The sequence below is a fragment of the Rhodnius prolixus genome, unplaced genomic scaffold, assembly GCF_049639745.1.
Source record: "Rhodnius prolixus isolate KJV_2025 unplaced genomic scaffold, Rpr scaffold_3, whole genome shotgun sequence".
Lineage (NCBI taxonomy): Eukaryota > Metazoa > Arthropoda > Insecta > Hemiptera > Reduviidae > Rhodnius > Rhodnius prolixus.
The window spans coordinates 13,760,379-13,780,768 of NW_027411603.1; the positions used below are offsets into that span (position 1 = coordinate 13,760,379).

General features: G+C 33.0%; 2 protein-coding genes across 4 annotated transcripts in view; one reads left to right on the plus strand and one right to left on the minus strand.

Moving 5' to 3' along the window:
• The window catches only part of Rpn2 (Regulatory particle non-ATPase 2), a 406,206-nt gene that overhangs the window by 173,715 nt on the left and 212,101 nt on the right, over nt 1–20,390 (minus strand). The gene's annotated exons all lie outside the window — the stretch shown is intronic.
• Nucleotides 4,374–20,390, plus strand: part of 5-HT2B (5-hydroxytryptamine receptor 2B) — an 80,912-nt gene continuing 64,895 nt past the window's right edge. The window contains exon 1 of one of the 3 annotated variants that reach the window (XM_074127469.1): nt 4,374–4,513. The gene's annotated coding sequence lies outside the window, so the exon portion shown is untranslated. Of the gene's footprint in view, nt 4,784–20,390 lie in introns of all 3 variants that reach the window. The other 2 variants (XM_074127470.1, XM_074127471.1) reach the window with 2 other exon arrangements.

Below are 20,390 nucleotides of genomic sequence, written 5' to 3' on the forward strand. Positions count from 1 at the left end.
ATTACTGAAAGAGAAGAAATTCGTTTGATGTGAAATCTTAATTTTCACAACATCAAATTCGAGAATCTTATTAATAATGAATGATACTTTATAATTTCCTATTTTTTTCAAAGTCAATTTAATCAATTTTATCTGCCAAAAAAAAAATAAGGCGCTGAATCAGTGAAAATAGAGAAATGCAGCGACAAAATGACATTTTCATTGTATTATTAACATATACGCAAAATATAAATAAATTACTAAGTTTAAATTTAACTTTCATAGAAGCTGCACTAACCAATTATGAGGAGTACTTTGCAGTTGCGCTAAATTAAGTTAGAGCAGAACCGGTGGGTGGTAAGAAAATTCTACTATCAATAAAGCTAGAAAAGTGGGCGGTAGATATAAAAAGGTTTGACTACCACAGTTCTAGAGAGTAAAGAACCTTTACAGAGACTGATTGTAGCCCTTTATTTTATTTACTGATGCCTTAATTAATAATTAGCCTAACCTTCCATACGGTTTGGCAAGAATCTCTTTTTCCAGTTTATAAGATCTCTGAAATCAACTTATATGTGCTTAAGTAACTAATAACATTTGAAATTATAATGAGCGGCATTGAGAAAAAAAGGTTCATTAGTAACCCCTCAGAAAAATGTTCCTGGCATTAAAATGAAATGGCAGTTAAAAGGCAAAAAAATCCTTCCCAACTCCCAAGAAATGTATTCCATAAATTTACAAAAAAGGATTTTGTTTAGATAAAATTTAGGTAGATATCATTGTTATTTATAAGAAAAGGGATTAAATTATAAATAAAATTTAGTGTAAAACACTCATAATTTTTTACTTTATGCAACTAACACAGTTAGGAATTTATGTAACAATGAAAAGCAATGGAAATCCGTGCATTTCAAACGGGTAATTTGGCTTAACAAGTAATAGAATGCAGCTGGATTTCACCGCACTAAACGTTAATGGAAGAATCAAACATCATGACTTAAGTTACTAAAAACAACTAACTTACGCTATAAGACAGAAAGAGAGAATAGTCAATCATTTACTACTACTTCTGTACCGAACAAGCGGCGAAGAAGTAACTTCACGAAAGGAGTAATGGAAACACAGCTCTTAATACAAGAGTTTACAAGTTAGACCCTTCAATTGGCTACAACTAATTCTACTCTGTTATCAATGAAATTAAACAAACTTTCCTCCGGCTGGCGAAACTCTAAACGATTGGTTGTAAAGCTAACTGCTTTCTCAAGGACAAGCTGCCAATGAAATCCCTTTATAAATTGAACAACGAATAAAACAAGTAAATTTGCTACACGCAAAAATAAAAATAAATAGTGACAATAGCTGATGTGTAAAACCAGATCTAAATTCTATTCCAACTTCAATCATCAATTTACATCGGCCAAAACCATTTCTGTTACACCATAAATCACAGCTGCCATAAAACCAAAAATGCTTGATATAATAAAATTGTCCATGCAATAAAATTTAAAAAAGGTGATGGGATGCTAAATGTGTTATTTGCATTCCTACTTGTGGAGCCGTTGACGAAAAAATGCTATAGAAACAAAATGGAATTACCTTAAAAATTCCTTTACTTAAAAATACTGTTACAACAGAGAATACGAGGTCCGTAAATTAAGTAATGAGACTGATTTTTTTAAATTTCTTTATTCAAAAAGAATTACAATTCTATATTGTCACCTTCAAAATAACTTCCTTCTGAAGCCACACAGCGCTGGAGACGTTTCTTCCACTCCTCATAGCAGTGCTCGAGCAGTGCTTGAAACATCAAGAACAAGTGGGTGTTGCATCACGATAATGCTCCTTGTCACACAGCAATTTCAATAAACGAGTTTTTGGCCAGTAAAAACGTCCTTGTAGCTCCTCAGCCTTCTTATTCGCCTGACTTGAGTCCTTGTGACTTTTTTCTCTTCCCGAAGTTGAAAAATCACCTCAAGGGAACTCATTTTGGGACAGTCGAAAACATTCAAACGGCTGTAACTGACCAGCTGAAGGCTATTCCAGTATCGGAGTTCGAGCACTGCTATGAGGAGTGGAAGAAACGTCTCCAGCGCTGTGTGGCTTCAGAAGGAAGTTATTTTGAAGGTGACAATATAGAATTGTAATTCTTTTTGAATAATTTTTTTTTAAAAAAACAGTCTCATTACTTAATTTACAGACCTCTTAGCTTAAAGTTGCCGAGGGCACCAAAAATTTGCCCTGGTAAATGTTTCATATAAGTAGTTAGACAGACGTGAATACTCAACATGTGAATATTAAAGAAAACTGATCCAAGGCAATTTCTCAGAGAACAGAAATCTAAAAATTACAATATTTAATCTTCTTCGACTTCTGAACATGTAATTCCGTTTAGGTGTCATGAATTCCATTTATCAAGTTTGTCACGATCGCAATGTTCGCTCTTTTCTGTGGTGAGAGAAAGAAAATAAACATTCTCTAATGATATTAATATATGAACTTGTAGAAATGTAAAACTGGGTGAGTACATCGAGCCAGTTATAAGCGGAAGGAAGGACGTGGCTACTAATCAAGTAGTTGAGGAAGTCGCGACTCTCCAGGGTGCACCAATACAAAATCACAACCCCCCTACGTAACAGGAAGGAACACACATAGAGAGTGAGGAGGGATGTTGAAATTAGCCAATTCCCCATACGGGACCCAATATATTTAGCTAGGTCTCTTAGGAAAACTAGTAATAGTCTAAATAAGAGATTTTTATTATCTTCCTAAAATTGATTGCTGCCAATAAAGGAGCGGACGCTCCATAGTGAACTTACAGTGCTGAAAAAACAATCTTCACACAAATAATACGATCCTTATTTATTTATTTTTTGAGGAAATGATAGATTTCAGACCTAATCAATCTATCAGTAACAATCCATCAGTTAAAACTAGATAATAGAAGTTAAATAGATATATTCAAGTAAAATTGTGGTAAATACGAGTACAAGAAAATAGTGATATGATTAAATCAAAATGAACACAGGATCCTAATTTAACCCTTTCATATTAGCACTATCCCGACTGCATGAACATTTGTGTGCAGCACGTTCCAACTTCGTTTAAGGTACAACGAGACGTTTAGCAGTCATAAGTTTATCTATATTGTTAATTAATTTTAAAGAATATGAAAAGAAGAGATAAAAACAAATAGAGTAAATAACAATCTGAAAAACATAAAGGTAAAGACACAATAAAGATAACATAAAAGTAAAGACATTCAGTATGGCATAGAGGTAAAAACAAACAGAATATCTTTTAGGTGAGAAGATGATATGAATTAATTATATTGTGTACAATAAATATAAATTGGCATCAATAAAAGGAAAGATAACCAGCGATAATTTGTTGCAAGATCTCTTTTAGAAGGTAGCCAAATCCCAGAACTACAATAGATCCAAAGGGATCGCAACAGTGGCGTAGGCCTTGGGCCGCCCTACTAGAATCTTATCTTAGAATAGCCAATATCCCAGAAGTGTCGTTCTGATTTCTACAATTAATTTTGATCTTTGACTGTCAAAGAAGATTTTTTTCATTGATGATTCTACCTTGTATTTACAATTATAAAAAGGAAATGGTGCAAATATTATTTTTTTAAATAAATCTAGTTCAAGTCTGTTTTACTACATATTTCGATCAAATTATTGAAATCTGATTGGGGGAATAAAAAAAAAATGACCAGTAAGCAGCTGTAATTACTTCGATAAGTGCTGAATTTCGAGGAGATACTTATTATACTGGATATCATGTTGGAACATTTACGAAGTTCATTGATAAGTTATTCTGAGTTTGAAACCAGATAATCAAAATATATATAAATATTCTGAGATATGTTCTGAAAGATCTTTCTGAAGATAATATCAAAATTGAAAAACAAAAACAAGAGAGAGAGAGCTGCTAGTAGTTGCAGTAATGTATAATAGTTCTTATGTAAGAAACGCTCCAGTCTTAGAGCTACCATTAAAGTTCACATTATCTGAAAAAACATCGCATTCAACAAAGTTATGATCCGTAAGCTGAAATAGAAAGATCCGCAAGATTAGGCAGGGAACAATATTAACGAAAATAAACTAAAAGATTTTTTTAAAAAAGGCGCTTTGATACTTGTTTCTGCGATAATTTTAGATGCATATATAGATAGTTAGGTCAGAACGAACTACTGTCAGAGAATAAAATTGAATAAAAAGTAGGGAGCGCTAAATAAACAGTGTGATAAGAGAAAGAGAGATTGAAAACGAGAAATATGAAAAATAAGAGTTATAAATAGCGAAAGGATACCTGGGGTCCGCGACGGTTGCAACAAGAACAGGAAGACAAAACTCACAAGAACGATAGATGTGGCGGATATTGGTGAACGCATGCGTATGGAATATTAGTGACGCACGCGGGCCACTCTTAACTGTTCAGTGGTGGCGCGGTGTGGTCTTCGGACGATTGAGTTAACCAGTAACCGGTCGACCAGAAGAGTGCGAGCATTGTCACGGAAGATGTAAAGGTAATAGTCAAAACAAATAAGAAAAAAAAGAAGTAAAAAAAAATTACTACTTTAATTAATGACAAAGTGGTTGTGCCGCGTTTAAATTAATAAAAAAATCGTGAGTTTATAATTATTAACATAGAAATTATAAAGTTCAATTAGTTAAAAAAAAGAAACATAATACTTATATATGGCTTAAAAGTGCGATGCAGTTATTAAATTGCCATGAAGAGTTTCATCAATGAAATCGCAGATCAAATCATCAGTGTGCCATCCGTAGGGATCACGGTAATCCCCTAATCATCAGTCACATGGTCTAAAACTAGTTATAGAAAATAAAAATAGTTAATATAAATAGCCGTAACTATATACAAAAAAAAAAAAAAAAATGGTTAGTGTCTGCATTTGGATGTTACCGTGGGAAAGGGTATCGGGTATCTCCCAATTACTACAATTTTATTACTTCCTGAAAGCACAACTGCATCATAATGGTGGCTGATTTACAATAAGGGGCAAGGCCCTTTTGAAATGCAATTAACACCAGATTTTATTTGGTTTTAAATTCACCAAATGGTGAAAATTTTATCTTTTGGAGGATTGTCTCTCGATATGGTCCCCCCAGTATTACTAACTCCTCAATTATTTCGATGTAATAATTATAATAGGGGTAGAATGTAGAATAGGGGAAACTGTATTTTCGGTGGAAACTCGAATTCAAAAATCTGCACCAATGAAAATACGTGAAAGAGAGAAAAGAAAACCATTCTCTCTATAATAATTCTCTCTTTAAAAAAGTACTAAAGATTTAAAATATACAAATAATTGGGCAAATTAATCCAAAAGGCGGCAACGATTTTATTTAAAACACAGTTTTTCTCGTATCGCCAAAAAAAGGAAGACAAATCAGCGTGAAAACAACGTTAATATACTTGAGGAAGCTCCCTCAAGGAAATGATCTGAGTAAAATATAACACTTCCATCTTAAACAATTTTTTAAAATTCTTAAAAAAAAACACAAACAAACCTTTCAGTTTTTACTAAATCTTAATTGAACCAAACGGTACTTTTTGATAGATTATAAAGCCCCAGAAACCCTCTAGGATCAATGAAATCAATGATTAGTTAAAAAGTGGAAAGCCTCCTCTTAGAATTTTAGTAAAATGGTAGGAAGTGAGCCAATATCAAGGGAAAAAAACTGGGAAAATTCAATAGAAACCGCAGATACAGCAAACCATTTTTACAAATTTAAATAGGCAAATGAAGTAATTCTTTTAGATATTACTTAGGTGTTAAAGTTGTATAATATTGAAGAAATATCATTTATATTATCTCTTAAACAAAATTAAACATTTTAAAAAATAGCTCTCGATAACACTTGTGGAATGTTTAAGAAAAGATAAGATATAGACAACATACACATAACGACAAATTTTAAAAAAATTCCCTTTATCGTTCTCAAGTGACTTCGAAACTGTATTTTCGGTGGAAACTCGAATTCAAAAATCTGCACCAATGAAAATACGTGAAAGAGAGAAAAGAAAGCCAAAATTTCTAAAAAGACCCAAAACGATTTATTATTTATTAGACTTTTTCATTTCTTCCTTTTAAATTTGCCTTTTCTAAGTTAATATTTAATCTTTTACTAATATAAAACATAAAGTTTATAAATAAAGATATTAAAAAAGGGGTTGATATAAAAGGGAAAACTATGAATTCCATAAATAACAAACTAGAAAGGTGATGAGGGTGACAAGGTGATACTGCTAGAACATCCCCTTCCTCCCGGATATCTGAAACTTTACTTCTACGTTCAAACTTGACTGCCAGTTGAACGGTAATAAATTATACAACTAGCAGCTACGTCTCTCAAGGACACTTTATATTATTTTTTAAGACGCTACTAACATTTTTTTTTCATCGCTAAGAAAATTTAAATTAACAATATTACAAGGGCACAATGTTTTTCTTTCCGGGCTTTCTCACCTTGAATTCTGCAAATAGACCGTTTGAAGACGTACATTTAGGTGAGGAATTAGCTTGATGACAATTCTGATGTGAACACACAACTTTCACTAACTGTAGTTATTGCGCTTCTTATTTTTTAATTTTTTTTTTACAATTAGGCGAAAAGAGCAATGAAAAAAAGGAAAGAAAAGTGATGGAAATTACAATTCTGTTTTACCGACTTTCTTCAAACCTTTGTATTCTAGCAATGATTTCAATTTCCTTATAGAGGTGACCGAAAAGAAAATAGCTCTGAGAAGGCTTTTTAGAGGGCCGCTTATCTCAGCAGTTCTCCGAGTACTTCCTCCAAAATCAACTTTCATATGTAAAACTTTAAAGAAAAGTTGTACCGCCACTACGAGTCTGCACGGAGGAATTAAAAGAAAATCGTTAGTTTATTTTAGACCAAAAATGAAAGAGGAAAAACTAATAAAAAGTTACACTTCCGTTTGGTGGATTCGTCATAAACCTTGGCATCATCCATTAGAACTACCAACTTGAACTTCTACGACTACGCTTTAGAGTTATTTTGCTCACAGACCATGCGCTGAAAACATTTTCAGAAGATCTCAGAAAAAACGTGAATTAACTTTAAAAAAATTTCGCACGAATTAAAAAAAACTAAGTTTAGGAAAAAGTGAAAATAAATACGTAAATATTTTGTCAAATATTTACAAAAATCTTTTACTCAAATTAATTACCACGCAATATGTAGATTCCTGTTTTTAAGTGAATTTTCAACTAATGGAAAGAGAACATTGACTAGTCTGAAAGTAAATGAAACCAAATCCTTAATCTAATTTTTAATGATCCTCCAAAACTTCTTGATTAGTTAGGCGAAGAAAACTAGTTGTCAGCCCGCAGAACCCTTCTGAAAGCTTTTTTGGGAGAAAATTCAAAAGACCAAGCCAAATCCAATCTACTATTCAAAGGACCAATAAACTTCTCAAAATTAAACTTCAAACTATGGAAGAGGTTGTATAAAATTAAGAAGTTTTCTAATTTATTCTCTAGCAAATTGAAAACGCTAAAACTTTAAAAATCAAAGATTTTTTCTTTATTTAACAAAGGAAACAGAAATAAACATTTTTCAATTCTTTTTTAATTTCCAACTCATCATCTTTTCTCCGAAATAACAGAACAAATTTATCAATAAAAAAAGTTTCGTTAAAATTACAGAATCCGTGAAAAATAATATTCTTTTTCATTTCTTATAGAACTTAGTTTCCGAATCTCAGGTTAGTTGAATTTCTGTTCTAAATTGGTTTTCCGATTAACAGTAATGACGTTAAGATTGCATTGTTAAGTTGCTGATTCTCGGGCGAATGAAAAACCATATTTGAATTTTCTGAAATGTACCACGAAATCCGAGTAACAGCAGCTAAAACCAATTTTCAATTTCTTCTTGACATATTAAGACTAAATTAATTAATTAATTTCCAATTTCAGTCTTAAATTTTTTTACTTTTACCAAGCTATCGTCCTAGGAGACTAGGTCATCTTCAGGATTTACGCTTATTTCCATAATATTGTAATGCTTATTACAATTACAATATTTTTTTACATTGTTAACCATTATCTTCTGTCTTGATTGTAAAGGTTGAGAGTTAACCATTATTACTGTTAATAATTCTTTCTTCCTTTTAAATTAATGAATCTCAGTCACCAAAAACAATGAACAATACTTTAAATTAATTCGTTTTTGCAGAAAATAAATGACGCACAGAATTGCAATAAATCATTATAATTTGACAGAACATTTGTTTGACATCACCAGTAATTTGGTATGTGTAACCTTGGTAATAGACAATATAAGATATCTTCAGAACTGTACAATACTTTTTTTTTGATACTAGTAAGACTAGCTCAATTCAAAATTCACCTTTACTATATACCTGTTCACCTCATAAGATTTCTTTCTAAATGATACTTGAAAAATGATCAATTGCATTAAAACGATTGCAATATTCGGTGTAATACCAATTTTAATCTACGTCAAACTGCTGTAAGTGGAAGTGTCGTCAAAACTGAATTATTTGCAAGTACTAAACATTCAATAGCAAATATGTAAAAATTTTAAGTCTATGCTAGAAGGAAAAGAATTTCATTTATAGCAAAATTTTAATAATGAAAGTAATCAGCAGAGTTTATTTTTAATTAAAAGAGGAAATGAGCTGACTGTGTACACTAATTACTGCAGATAATCGCAACTTCTTGAATCAGAAACAAAACAATAAGGTTTATCCGCCATCGACCTAATTCAACCACTACTTTTATCCTTACTATGTAAATAAAAAATTTAATTTCTTTAAACAAAATATTGATCCTTACTTATATGACGTTCCACCAGAAAACGTCCTAAAAAAAAGAACTTAAATATTAATTCCTCTCCTCTTAATGATTAGTTGCAGCAGGAGAAGAAAGCAATCTATAGTCTAGATCTAGAGGTTAATAAAATATCAAGTATAGAACCTGAACAACTACTAAAATGAAGTATTATTGCTTACATTATTTGAAATTATGTAATTAAACAATTGCCCAAATCACCTTATACTTCGACAACTCACGACATCAATAACAAATCTAATTATGTTCACTGCATTTCTTGTACAACTTCTAACTGTAGTAACTCCTACCATTTTGGGTTAAGTAACAGTCTCTCGGAATCCATGCAGACGTTTCCTAGTAAGTTCCAGGCGGAAATCCACGCACTCGAAATGTTTGTTCGGTTTAACATCAATAGCACAGCTACCAGAGAATAAGCGAGATAGCCATCCTCTTCAATAGACTTTGTTGCTGCCATTAAAGCGATGAATTCCTACGTTATCAGCTCTAAAGTTAGTTCAGGGAATTCTTCAGTGAAACTCAATGAATTGGATAGAGATGATACAGTTACCCTAATGAGATGACCAAGACTTGGCAAATCCGGCTACTTGTCTAGGATAAAGGGTAAAAAAACATTGAATGAATTGAATTATGCTCAAACAGTACGTCTGAAAAGCCTCCGCTGTGGGGGCAGATTCTTCTTGTGTTGGATAAGATCAGATGTTTGATAAGTTTTAGGGTTGGAAGGTCTTCTAAAAAACTTTGCATTCCGGGAACGAATCCCTTAACTTTTTTTTTACATTATTACTTAACTTAAATAGAAATACAAAGTGCAGCCATTTTAAAAAAAATATGTGCTAATTTATTATTAGCAATATTTACCTTGGAGAATATCTGTTTTCTTAAAAACTAATAACCAAATTGTTTTAGTGAATAACCTGACCTTGTCCAGATTTATTTTGGGATAGACTAATGAGCTATATATGTCTGTCTCTCTCTCTTAGTACTCTATGATGTTAACAATTCTTTGTGCGATTCATTAAGACAAATAATATCAGCAATATAGGGAAGGGATAAGCTATGCGGTTAGCGTATAGGATTCCCACGCGGAGATCGCGGGTTCGGATCCAGCTGCAGGCACTCAGATTTTCTTTTCCTAGGAGCTTTTTACAGCTCGCTGATTGACAATGCTGTCTGTAACGATAGAACAATGTGCGGGGGCCGGCGGTGCACTGATAAAAGCTTCGGATGCCAATAGCCTCAGACGTTGACACGCCTTAAATCATAAAATTAATATGAGCAATGTACCTTAACAATGAACCAATAGAAAAGAAATAGAGTAGTTGTAAAGTGAGCATAAATTTTCGGTTAGCTGCCTAGGATTCGACTCAGCCTCACAACTTAAAATTATCTATTGTATGTCCTCTTTAAGTAGCAATACTTCATGTCCTGCAGGTGACTCTAAGTGTACAATGTGTAGATGTATACTTGAAAGATGAGTGATTACGCGTTGGGGTTGGTAGTTAAACACAAGAAGTTGCATTCATTTTACCTTATTTCACGCTCGATATGTCACTGTAAGACTGCTAGATGTTCAGTCTCAAGTGGGTACCTGAATTTGAAAATAAAATAAAACTTTTCAGAAAGAGAACGTTCGAAACCATTTGCGAAAAAGATTGCATAAAACTCAAAACTCGGTTGTGAGACATTTTCTTTCACACACAAAGAATACACTAAAAAAAACAAAAAACCTTTTTTCTCGCTCAGATCAATAAACATGTATTTCCGGTGAGAAATTTGACTCGCTCACAACACTGCCTACCCACATGTAGGAGAAACTAACAGCGCTAGCCAAACCGTAAAAAAGATAGAAGGATAATTTACCAATATTTTCAGCCATTCCGTTTCCAAAAATAGCCGGTCACGAGAGTTACTTACCTACATGGGCCAAACCAATAATATTTTGACTCCTCTTAAAAAGAGAAACACGTAATCCAAGAACACGGTTGTTTCTTTATTTTTAAACTGTTTACTATTTCAATAATTGACAGCTGCTAGTTATAAACCAGATGAAAGTTATTTAGAAATTTAAATCTAAGCTAATCTCTGTTTCTAATTTAAAACATATTATCCTTGTTTGGAATAGCTTTAAACATTTACTGCACTTAGCCTTTGTCGTTTTTTACGTAAATATCTTCTTCCTGCCGTGTATAAGTTATAAACTGAAATACTTTCTCAATCAAAAGTTTAGACCTAATCTTACCAATTTTCAGGAAGCAAATAATTCAAAAGGGAAACAACAAATATCTATATTGTACAATTTGATATTTGTAACGTTCAGTTTTTTGGTAACTGAACTTTTACAGCAGTGTTTTTTTTTTTTTAAGATACTATTGTTGCTCTCCGGTAAACCGGTAATCGCTTCGGAGTAGTCGTTCTTTTAGTTTACAGAGTCTCGTCCGAAAACTGTTAACTAAAAGAACGACTACTCCGCAGCGATTACCGGTTTTGCTAGCTCTTCTCAAAAATAGTGCGAAATCTTGATTCTACGTTTACCATTTACTCCCTAAATGCCTATCGCTTTAACTTAACACCTTTATCTTGGATTTTCAATTAATTATAATCAAGAAATATAAAGTGTTTTTTAAAACAATCCAAGCTAATATAGAAAAAAAATGTCATAATTTCTGTCTAGAAAAGTTGGTTAAATATCTGACACGTCTCATTTGTAGGTTTAAAAACTATTTCCGAAGATAATGCAATCTCTATCGGATTTTACTTTTTTTTGTTTTTCAGAAAAATTGAATAAAACCCCAATCCTTCCAAGTTTTAGTGGTTAGTCTATATCAGGGCTAAAATATTACACATATTTGTATAATAAAATGCTTACAGTTAAAAAACAAATCAATTTTGTAACGATAATATCTGAGATAAATTGAAAACCTTCACAAATCCACTCTTAGGAATTAAAGCATTTTCGAAAGGCATTTAACATACGAGGGTCGTTTGAAAAGTCCGTGCAAAAATAAAAACTACTTAATTTTTTGGGGGTAAACCTTTTTTATTTTTCAACATAGTCTCCTTTTAGGCTTATACACTTCGTCCAACGCTGCTCTAGTTTGTTGATCCCTTCCGAATAATAGGATTTGTCCAAGTCTGAAAAATAGCCATTCGTTTCTGCAATCACCTACTCGTTTGAATAAAATATTTTTCCCGCCAGCCATTTCTTCATATTGGGGAACAAATAGTAGTCCGAGGGAGCCAAGTCTGGAGAATAGGGGGGATGTGAAACGAGTTGGAACCCTATTTCCATTAATTTTGCGACCACAACTGCTGTGGTGTGAGCTGGTGCGTTGTCGTGATGGAAAAGGACTTTTTTGTGGGCCAATCGTGGGCGTTTTTCTTGCAGCTCGGTTTTCAAACGGTCCAATAACGATGAATAATATGCACCTGTAATAGTTTTACCCTTTTCCAGATAGCCGATGAGGATTATTCCTTGCGAATCCCAAAAGACAGTCGACATAATCTTTCCGGCCGAAGGAACGGTCTTCGCCTTTTTTGGCGCAGATTCCCCCTTGGTAACCCATTGTTTAGATTGTTCTTTGGTCTCAGAAGTGTAGTGATGTATCCATGTTTCATCCACAGTGACGAAACGACGTTTAAAGTCCTGCGGATTCTTCTGGAACAGCTGCAAACCAAACCGTCCTTGCAACACTTCACACGATTTCGTTTTTGGTCAAGCGTGAGCAATCGCGGCACCCATCTTGCGGATAGCTTTGTCATGTCCAAATGTTGATGCAAAATATTATGTACCCGTTCATTCGAGATGCCCACAGCACTAGCAATCTCACGCACCTTCACTCTTCTGTCATCCATCACCATATCATGGATTTTATCAATGATTTCTGGAGTAGTAACCTCAACAGGGCGTACAGAACGTTCAGCGTCACTTGTGCCCATATGGCCACTCCGAAAATTTTGAAACCACTTATAAACTGTTCTAATCGAAGGTGCAGAGTCACCATAATGTTTATCAAGCTTCTCTTTAGTCTCCTGAGGCGTTTTGCCTTTCATAAAGTAGTGTTTAATCAACACACGAAATTCTTTTTCGTCCATTTTTGAAAATCACTCGACTTCCTCGATTCAAACGAATGCCAAACACAAAGAAATAGACCGATCTGGCTGAAACTTGGTGTGTGTTCTTCCAAGAGATGCTACTAACTAAACATAACCTCGATACGCGCCAGTGGTGCTATCTCTCTGACTTTGCACGGACTTTTCAAACGACCCTCGTACGTACATACAAACATATCCACACAAAATATATGTAGAAATGAAGAAGGAAAGAAACCCAACAAAAAGAAGCCCATTAAAATAAGTGGAAATAGGAAATAACTTTTTTCCACAGGATGACAAGTGGTCCTCTGGAGGACCTTTTGGGGCAGCAAAAAAACATTCACATTCCTACATGTGGCCCTTATAATAACCCAGCCTAGGCTTTTAATGGGCTATTAAAATACATTAACTGGTGTCCCATTCAACATTTTTTTTTTTAATTTCTTGAACTATTTTTTTTTTTTATTATTAATAACTACTTCTTGATTAATCTGTAAATCAGATTATTCCAATTCAAATATGTGGAAAAGATACTTTCAGCCTATTTATAAACATGAGGGTCAGGAACTGAACAGAAAATAGAAACGCTTCAACAAAGTGAAACCTTCAGCCAGTCGTTTCCAAACTTTCTGTAACTTCGTCCTCTTCTTCTTTTACACATTTAACCTGCATTTTTTTTTTTTTTTCAAATTCATGTCATCAGGGAATCGCCAGTTGAGAACCTTTTTCCCAAAAAAGTGCTGTCGAAAATTAAAAACAGAATAATTAAATAATTAATAATTAAAACTACTTTAAACTGTCTGTTACTACTTTAAACTGATTGTTATTTGCGTCTATCTACACAATACGGTTTCAAATGACGGCCCCTGAACCGAATAGTTTAAATATCTTTTATGCCTACCAAATGTTTATCATTTACTAAATTCAGGCAAACCCACATCTTAATTATTAAAGAAAGTGGGATAAGATTATCCCAAAAGATGGCTAATATTCAAGTTTACCCTCCGATGGCAGAGATTCTGCCCTCGTGTCTCCAAATTCAGAGCACTATCTTAATCACATAATTAACAGGAATTATAAAACAAACTAGGACTTTAAATTAGAATATAGCGGACTTTTGTTTTTTACTAAAATCATACAAGTCTCCTAATTTTCTTTTTATCTTAAGCTTAAATAAGATAAACCAAAAAATAGATAGGTATTTTCGCTTTGTATTGCATAATCTAATGATTTATCAAATACCTACGGGGGGAAATTAGCAAAAAAAAAATCTAAGCTATATTTTTTAATGAAATAATTAGTGTTAAATAATTGACCAATCAGAACGCATGGAAAGAACTATGAAACATGGGCGGTGGATTGGCCAATCAGAAGCACACTCATGGCGCTTTCATGGCGGACACACCCACGGATAACGCCATCATTTATCGGAAAGGTATTGGCTGCTAGTTAAAAAGTACAAGCCTTTTATAACTGACGAACACATTTAGTTTTAATGTCCATAGATTGCAATTACTTTAATAATAGCAGTTTGTGGAAGTTGGATGAAAGTCCAATCAGTGAGAAGAGTACCTCGCAAGTGTATTCAAAACTTAGTAGTTTTTATACCGGCGTTTTAAGGGTATAAAAATAAAAAGTAGGCAAATAAAAATTTAATAAATTTCCAAACAGACGCTATCGACTACTTAAAAGACTCTTAGACGACAGATCAAAACTCTCTCTGGACAACAAAAGACTAATTTATACATTTATTTTAAAACCCATCTGGGCGTATGGTATAGAGCTGTGGGGTTCAACCAAACGCTCCAATCTTCAAAGGATTCAAACTCTACAATTTAAAATTCTTCGAACTATTGTAAACGCTCCTTTTTATGTCTCCAACCTGACTATACACACTGACCTAAACATTCCTTTTGTCACACAAGTTGCTAAAACAAGATACAGAAAACTCCACTACAACCTGCAATCTCATATAAATCCTCTAGCTAAAAATCTTTCTTCTAGAACTCTTCCTGACAACCCGACAAGACGCCTTAAAGAGACAGTGGCCTCGTGATCTCCTCTCAAGTGAAGAGAGCGACTAATAGCCTATTTTGGAGCGTTACCACTGGGTAACTTCTCCACTCGTATTCTACTGTTATTGTTGATACTGTTATCACTGTTACTTATAGCGCCAACGCGCTGATTGTAGCAAAAATAAACGCAAAAAAAAAAAAAAATTCCAAACAGAAAGTTACCAATTAGTTAAAGTGTTAAATCTCCATTAACTAAGCATAGTTTGTATGCAATCTAGTGGAGTAAGCACTTCCATTCAATATAATTACTTCTGAGTTTATCAATGAAGTAAATTGAGTTAAAATTATTTAAAATAAAGATAAAAAAAAAGTGTAGAAAATAATAATAACAGTAATAAAGTTTGCCAAGTCTTTTATTACAGAATTCTATAAGTAAAAAAGCAATACTTTCTCGAGATATCTGCCATACATACTCGTATATTACTAAAGTTCTAACTTTAACTGGCAAAACTTCGAGAGAATCAACTTTTTTTTAAAGCTAGACACCCTTCTAAGTAACAAGATAAGTAGCGATAATGCGATAGTATACTTGATAAAATACTTGTTACTAACTATATAAAATTTATGTAAATATATGGAAGAATATTAATAAGCAACAACATCTAACATTACTTAAATAAAATATTAAATGTTTATTAATAATTAAAAATACATGAACTGTCGCTATATTGAACCTATCTAGACTCACACTTTATATTACCCGTACGGTTGATATTAGTCTGACAGGCAACATTGTTCTGTAGCTGGTTAATTTATATGGAATGATGACCTCTTGACCCGGTCATATCCACTTATGTATTGGGAGAAGAAATTATTTACATTTATTCAAATACAATATTAGGCTAATTGAACAGAAACCACTACATACTTTCAGTTCAAATGAAAATTCTAGGAATAAATTTAAATAATTCTTATAACAAACATTTTGGTCTAAAATTTATAAATAAAATAAATTTGGACTTCCGTTTACTACAATAATTACCAAGAATTCAGGAAATATGGTTTCCAATTTAGCGTTAATATTCTCTCTCCCTTTGGACCTTCTTGAATCAATTTCGTTTCAAGTAGAAGTGATTCAATTGCTACATAAACAGCAAATGAGCATCCTCAACTAAACGTCGCTAAATTCCGTTCTCGGAAATAAATACAGAATTTATAAAACCTGCACTGTAATGTTTTACGAAATGGCTTGGAAATGTCATCAAATATATTTTTCTTATTTTATATATTTCATTCTGTCTACTATACTAAGGAGGAGTGCTCGAAGATGTTCCCTTAAAAATCTCTGTGTTTTAGTTTTCCCTTGAAAATTTCCCGATATAAGTAAATACCCTTTAGTAGATTACAAAGCATAGCTGTATTTAGTGCTATACCGGCATCTGGACAGCGCTGTTTTGTTACACATCACTAAACAGTGAAATGTAAGAGGCTTCTTGGAAGATAAAATCTAATGGCCGCCAGCTAATTCAAAGCCGAGGGATCTCCGCGTGGGAGTCCAACGCATTTACCAATCAGCTTATCTCTTTTTTTTTTTCTCATTAATTAATTAAAATCAGAGATAAAAACACTATTATAGGAAAATTCATTTCATTTAAATTAAACTATATTGAAAATACTGCAAGGGGGGGAAAACAACAACAAAAAATAGCAATGGTCAAAGTGGCTTAACTTATTTGTTAAAATGTGAGATAGAAAAATGGAGCAAGCGAGAGAACAATGGTTGGACGAACAAATGGAGCTGATATCGGCCAAATAAATATAACAACTACATCTGATGGATATATCGATTGCCGCTCTGCGCTCTAATTTTTCATTAATTACTGGCTGATTATTCATTAGTAACTGGTTCTATTTTCGTGCAAGCTATCAATTTTTCATATAATTAATTCAAAAATAATGATTGCTATTAGACAGCTCTTTTTATTTTTGTGCTGTCTAAGAAAGCCTCTACCGCTCACCATCTATATCGCAGGGCTGTAGCACAAACTGATTGAACAGAATCGTGATAAAAAGCGGCTAGACAAAGCATCATCGCCTCAGAAGCTAACAAACAATTCTATAAACAAGACAAAGAACGATGGAAAGAAACGTGCGAAACGTTTTTAATTGCAAGATTGGTAGTTTTCATTAATCATTATAACGGACAATACAGACTAGATCTAGTTTTCAGTTAATTAATTTAATTAATCCTTTATTTTCATAATGAAAAATACAAAATTTAGGAAATTGCATCGCTTATACCCGTCTGCAGGAGATAGCTTTTATCTAGTTCTCAGTTTTAGAGACAAATGACTTTTGTTGTACTTTGGAACTGTACCAAAGATGAAGATGTATCTCAGAATCACACATTCTCTCCCTCTCACAGACACTCTGTAAACTATCCTCAAAACTAAACCAACCGCGGTTATTATTATAGTAGGTTATCGGTTATCTTTTATCTTGGTTAATGCCAACAAAGGCTCCAAAAAGTAGCGCTTAGAAGAAAGCCTAATCCAGACAATCCGTAAACGCTCCACTTCACGGCAGTTAGTTTTCAACAAATTATTTTCCTCCCTTCACGAAAAAAGTAATATTTTTTGAGCGAATTTGGAGAACGGAGCAGTGGACAGCTGGGAAAAAATGCAATGATGTTCCTGCACGTTATAGCAAGAGTATAGTTATGCCACATAATTTAAATTGAATCCCTCTCGATCATTTTTCGTTTTAACTGTACAATTTTTAATAAAAATGTAATAATTCAATTTGTCAAACACATTCCAGCACTTGTTTTCTTAACTTGTAAAATTATCACGAGATTGTTTCTCTTGAATCTGGCTACATTTGAAATGTGGTTATCCACTTAATCTATCTCTATTTAAGCTGCTCTAAAGCTGGTGGAAGATCCCAAACAGATCAGCATCTCCATAAAAGAATATATTGTGATACTGTAATCGTAAATAAAGTACAGTGTATGTTAGTCGTGTACTCGATGTCCAAAAGTGTAAGAAAATATAAAACAATTATTATTCCTCCATTTTATTCTTTTTTGTTTGCTATACCGTTCGTTAAAACAGGCAAATAACCCTTTAAACTGTTTTAAATTGCTTTCCGGTTAAACTAAGCAAAAAACCATCGGCAGTATTTAAAATTTAATAAAAAAGGAGAATTTTAGTAAACAACATTGCACATTGTGTTTTTGGGAGGGGGGCAAAATAAAACAAATTAAGTATTTAAATTTGTAAAGCGAATGATTAGCAATGATTAAAATTTGATTTATGCACTCTCTAAAACTACTTGCCTGCCCTTATTATTTATTCCTGAGGTCCAGGCTATGTCACCATGGTTACCAATGGAATTTTAAATTGTATAGATCTTTAAAAAATGTTTTAAATTAATAAATTTAAGCCCTGATGTCATTGCGATTCTTCTGGAAAGTTCTCTCTACACGACGGAGCTGTAGAGGTAGACTTAATCCAAGACCTTAACAATGGGCTAAACAATATCTTCAATGTCCTTCTTGCTATTTTAAATTTTCTTGACATCAACAGATGAAGACTATTAGTACAATGTTTGCTCGCAAAGCATTAATTAACGGTAACAAGACATATATTGCGACTTTCACAACTGTGTCTGAACTTAAAAAAGTAAAGTAGAGTAAAGTAATTAATAGTTTCTGGTAGTACCATTGGACTTCTTTGGCAATTCAGAGAGAGAATTAAAGTACTTAATACATTTTTTAACATTACCTTAAGATTTGCACAACACTTATCTTGAATCCAAATGAGAGAATGCTTTTGAGTAGATGTTTTATTTATCTTAATATTCACTTATCCACTTATAAATCACTTAAGAATCGCATTATCAATATTTTAGTCTTATTTTAGATAATGTGAATTATTAATTTAAGTATTCATTCTTCACTAAATTTACAATTTAAACTAATTTTTCCAAAAACCTTATCTTCACTACAAACTATTTCAATGCAAGTTATGTTAACAATATGAAATTATAATGTATGTATTATATGAAAGTCTTGCGCTCTAATAAAGCTGTACAATGTCTCTGCATGTTTTCTAAATCCAATTTACAAAGTGAATGCTTCAGTACGTAAAGATGGTGTTGGCGTAATGCGGCTCTGCAATGTAAGGTGTGTGTATGTTGTAGGGTGGGGCGGGGACAGACATTATGACAAGAATATTAGTGTGACAGTTCTAAATCTCCTGCAACACAATAGTCTCAGGGAAATGAAACTGGCCGAATTACTTTCCAAACTTAGGCTGACAGCCTGGGGCACATACTGTTGACAAATTGTCCATAACACGCGCATGTAACAGAATACCTCTTCTAACATAATAGAATAGTTCTTTTAAAATCAAAACCACTGCTGTGAGTAGAATTTTTAGTCGTTTCTCCATTTCTATTTTGCGTAAAGTTCTGTAATGGAGTTTTGATTTAGACTCTCAGACGTGCGTCTTTTCAGCACATTCTATCATTCCTTTCTTATTATTAGCCCACTCTCTTCTACCTTTCAATGTAAGGATCTTCTTCCTTACAAAGAAAATATATCCCCTAACTCGATCTAGAGCCAACTACTGCCTTTTTCTACCCTCCATGCTTCCATCTTCTGAGAAACTTTCTCTCGCTTTTCCATCCTAAATATTCTTAGATCATCCGCAGGTCCTGAACCTTGACACGTTATTTCTATATGCATATTGTAGTTAATCATATGACAGTCAAGAACTATATACTCAGCCGGATTACTTACTAATTTTTTCGGCTGCATTAATTTTCAAGCAATCACAGCAGTAAAATTTCCATGGTTTTATCTCCGCACATCCAAGATTGTATTGATGGACCAAGATTTTACTTACTTTTTATAAAAGAACAATTTAACTTGTTCCAACAAAATGCTAATTTGACTTTACTTGATAATATTTCTGAATGCGAGAAAAAATCTTTTCTCCAGGTCCTTTCTATTTTCCCATTAATTAATTTCACCAACCAACCAAAAGTTTTCATCTAGATGGTTCCAAAGATATTGAAAACCTTGGACCTAATCCAACCAACTTTTCTTCCCTTTTTTATGCCTAACACCAAAAATTATTGATTAAATTAAATGTTCGTATAATTTTAATCGCCAAATGCTTGCATAAACGTGAGTCTGATTTGAATTATTTTTCGAGCAAAAGTTTGTCTTAGAAAAATTGAGAAAGATTACTTTTCTCACTCTCATTTCAGAGTCAAGATATTAAGTATTACAAAAGTGGAATATTTACGGAATTATTAACATTATATTTTTGAAATTCGGACTTTCGAGGGTGATGTATAAATTGGTGCCTTGAAAATTGTAGGGGGAAAAAAAAATCATGTGGACATACGTTCAAAACAGATTTTTC